Genomic DNA, 4,358 nt, shown 5'->3' with positions numbered 1-4,358 from the left:
CAAGATGGAGAAGGCCGAGCAGCTGGCTCTGAAAGGAGAGGGAAGTGTACGATTAGGAAGCTGGAAGCCAGGGTGAGGGTGACACTGAGCTAAGCCAGGAGAGAGGCCGGGGGGGATCTGGCCAGGGAGGGTAGCGTGTCTTTTGCCAAAAATGTGCCCTGCATTTGATTAGGAATTGGGTTATGCAAATGCTAGGAAAGAAAAGGAAGTTGAGACAATAGCTCTAATTTATTTATCTGAAGTTCTCCTCTCCTCCTCCTTCTCTCCCTGTTAACTTTCTCCCCAGAATGTTCTTAGCCTCCAAGCAGAGCAGTTCCCAATATTCTTGCTCCCTCTTATTACTCACTTAAAGAAAACAAGACTTAGTCTTTAACCCATGAAGCTGGAAAGGCCCAGAAGGTTCAGTCACCTTGTTTGACCTCCTGACTCTCCCATTTCCCAGAGGAGGAAAGTTGAGGCTCAGGGGAAGTGACTGTCTGATGACTTCAGCATGGCCTGTAAAAGGTAGAGCCCACCCAATTCTCCTGTCCAGGGCTCATCCCCTCACCTCTGGGCAGGAGATGGGCATTATAGCCATGGCATCCCTGTCAGAGGCCACTGAGCTCTGAAGTTCACACGTTTCCTCAGCTTCCTTCCTCTCCACTTCCCTTAGATCAAGGAACTCGAGATGGAGCTGGACAGTGAGCAGAAACAGCATGTGGAGGTGGTCAAGATGGTGCCCAAGAACAAGCGTGGCTTCAAAGAGCTGGTCTTCCAGACTGAGGAGGACCACTAAGCCAACCAGTGCATGCAGGAGCTGGTGGAGAAGCTGCAAAACAAGCTGAAGGTTTACAAGTGGCAGATCGAAGAGGCAGTGGGTGCTCAATGCGCCTTCCTGCCCTCTGCCCCACCTCCCGCCCCCCACCCCAATGCTTGCTTCCCAGCCCTGGTCACCAGCCTTGATTTGAATTAACCATGAGGAAAGAATCAAGTATTGGCCCAAAGATGACTCTGTGAGTTTCATGTCCATGGTACCTTGTCTTCGGTATAGTGTTGCAAGGGGACCAGACACTACACACTGGAAATAAGAACATGTACAAAATGAAAATATTCCCATAAACACCACATTAACTAATGTACCCATTGAAGGTATGATCTAAACCCCGGGGAAGGTCCTAATGCCTTTGTCCTGCTTCCACTGATGCTTGTGGCCTCTGGCAAGGACAACCTCTCCCTCCCCATCAGACCGTTACAAAGGGCTTTCCCTTATTTGATCCTCCTGATTCTGAGGCAGGAAGACAGATATATTCTTAGTCCATTTCACAGGCAAGGAAACAGACTGAGAGTGAAATTTTCATTTATGTTGTTAGTAAAAGTTAGAGTCAAAGTCAAATGGTTAGCAAATGGCAGTTTCAAGTCTCAACCCTACATCACACGTCCTACACACTCCCCACTCCAGGACATAGACAGTAACTGCCGTCATTTGCTGCCGGTTCTGGGGCCACCACACTGAATCCATCAGCCATCCTCATACCCAAAGCCCTTCCCGAAAGGCTCTATAAAGGGCAAGCTGACAGTAAATATAGTTCTAACCAAAAAAAGATGGTTCTAACCAAAAAAAGTTGGTTCTAACCAAAATAACTACAATTCTACTGGGAAGACCAGGAGATGGAAAATGTGTGGGAGGAGCTGGGAAAAGAGCTACATCCTCACCTTCTACAGTGGTGCACCTATAGATAATGCCTAAAACCACAAATTACAGAAACAGCAACAAAAGCACATTTTATTTAGAAATATGGGCATCAAAGCCAAAAAGAATCAGCTAAAAGCGTTGAAGGTGGTTGTCTCTGGCCAGCTGGAGGATGCTCCTCCCCACCAGGACTGCTACTTTGTAACAAGCCTTTATAGAACAATTGGCATCCTAGATGTCTGTGTAGAACTGATGAAAATGCACACTTAACCAGAACAAGCCAGGTTTACACCCCTTTTTCTGTCATGCCTTTGTCACAGGAGGAGCAGGCCAACCAGACCTTAGCTCGATACAAGAAGACAGTGCATGAGCTGGATGACGCTGAGGAGCAAGCCAGCCTGGCAGAGACCGCCTTGAACTAGCTGCACAGCAGACACTGTGTGGCGGGCAAGGGCATCACCTCCGTGGAGATCATCCAGGTGTCTAAGACAGGCTCCTCCAAAACCCTCTCTGAGGAGTGAGGCCCTCCCTGTCCAAGGCCACAGCTGGTAGGTGTGGACTCCACTCTTAATGCTCATGCTCCAAGTCCACCTTCCCCGCACCTGCTTTGCTCCTAGTAATGGTAGTAGTGCTAGCTAGTAGCGCTACCTAGTAGTGCTACCTATGCTCCCTGACTTCCAGTCTCTGTCACCCAATCTCATGCAACACAACACCCAAGCTTCCCCCACCCCTTCAGCTACAACTTCCCTTCCTGGAACCTAACAACCCTCGGGTGGGGTGCTGTCCGCCTATATCATAGGTGCTGGTAATTGTGATGTTCCTCCACCTGAGTGGAAGGCAGTTTCCATGTGTGATGCCACTTGACACTAGACCTGGAACATAGGTGCTAGGTACACACTCATTTTCACTGGAGAACCACAGGGACGTCCACAGGCTTCAAGGCAATGTGTATTCATCTTTCACATACCCCACAATATCATTCTTCACTAGAGATTTCATCAGTACCAGTTGAGTTTAGGTTTCTAATGCTAAGGAAGTAATAATAATCATCACAGCTACCACTGCTTGAGCACTTGAGTGCAGGCAGGATATTAGGGGGGCAATTTAAAATAGTCCTTTCTTAGGGCCGGCCCGTGGCTCACTCGGGTGAGTGTGGTTCTGATAACTCCAAGGCCCCGGGTTCAGATCCCATATAGGGATGGCTGGTTTGCTCAATGGCTGAGCGTGGTGCTGACAACACCAAGTCAAGGGTTAAGATCACCTTACCGGTCATCTTTTCTACGTGGTGCTGACAACACCAAGTCAAGGGTTAAGATCCCCTTACCGGTCATCTTTTCTAAAAATAAAATAAAATAGTCCTTTCTCATCTCTTTAATTCAGAACTAATCAAGGAAAAAAAATGGGAGACAATATGTAAGAGTCAAAATACCAGTTTTATTATGCTGTAATTCTCGATTAAGGACGTGGCTTTAGTGTGTGTCCACCATGGACACCAGCACTGCTGTTGGTAACAAGCCTTACAGAACAATTACACTCAATCACAGGCCTGCTCCCTAGGAAGTGGACATTCTTTGAAGGAGAGGAATGACCAGAACTCATCATCCCTGCAGGTAGGTCCAAAAGAAGAGACCAGATGTGGCCCAGCCCTGCTTTCCTGGTTCCTTCTTTCAAATACAGGATAAATCACTGCTTTTCCCATGGAGAGAAGCAAGGGAAAGGTAATGAGAGGCAAAAAACATTATTCTAGAGCAGTGGTTCCCCAAATGTTGACCCCTGGACCATCAACATCAGTGTCACCTGGAAGTTGTTAGAAATGCCCATTCTTAGCCCGTGCTCCAGACCTGCTGGATCAGTAGCTCTGAGGGTGGGTTCAGCATCTGTGGTTTAACAAGCCCTCCAGCTGACCCAGATGTGTGATCAAGTTTGTGAACCTCCACAGTAGCAGAAATCTGCCCTTATAGAAACATGAAGCCAAGGAGCAGAGGTTTTTCCTACTTTCACAAGAGCCAGGCATGTGGCAAAAGCTTTCCACTATCTTATTTACCCTAAGAGGCAGGTATAAATATCCCCATTTGTCAGAAGAGGAAAATGAGCTCAAAGAAGTTCAGTTACTTGCCCATGGTTGTAAAGTCCCCATGCTATGGAAAGGCAAGTTATCTTTATTCGAATTACTATGGAGATCGATAAGGTTTCCTTCCTTTTGGGATTAACCAGGACAGCTCAAAATTTATGACTTGGTTCAGGTTGAGAGGTTGGGGGCTGAAGTCTAAGCATCAACCTTTCTGGCCTTGTGTTCAAACATCTGGTTGAATCTGCCCTCAGTGAGGGTAAAGTTCCCACTTGCAGCTTGCTCTCTCTCAGGAATGGTGGTCCGTTTGGATTTTAGCCTAAAGTGATAACCCCATAGACCTCTGAATTCAAGCTGAGCCTTATCTCACCATTTGCTTAAGGAGAAAACAAAACAGGACACAGAATCTTTTCTTAATTTTCTGATTCTGAAATAATGGTTAGCTCTGGAAGTTAAGGAAATCAGAAGCTTGCCTCTGGATGAGTCCTACGATTAATGTGTAATCATCTCTTTTTGGGGCAAAGACCTGAAAGGGTCTGCACACCCAGACTCAGGAGGCAGTTCAGCTGTGAAGGAAGAGCCCTGTTGGCTCCAAGTATTCCATAAACTCCATAAGGAAAT

Source organism: Galeopterus variegatus, unplaced genomic scaffold (assembly GCF_000696425.1).
Source record: "Galeopterus variegatus unplaced genomic scaffold, G_variegatus-3.0.2 Scaffold3997, whole genome shotgun sequence".
NCBI classification, from domain to species: Eukaryota; Metazoa; Chordata; class Mammalia; order Dermoptera; family Cynocephalidae; genus Galeopterus; species Galeopterus variegatus.
The sequence above is the reverse complement of the archived record's forward strand: the minus strand, read 5'-3'. Positions refer to the sequence as shown.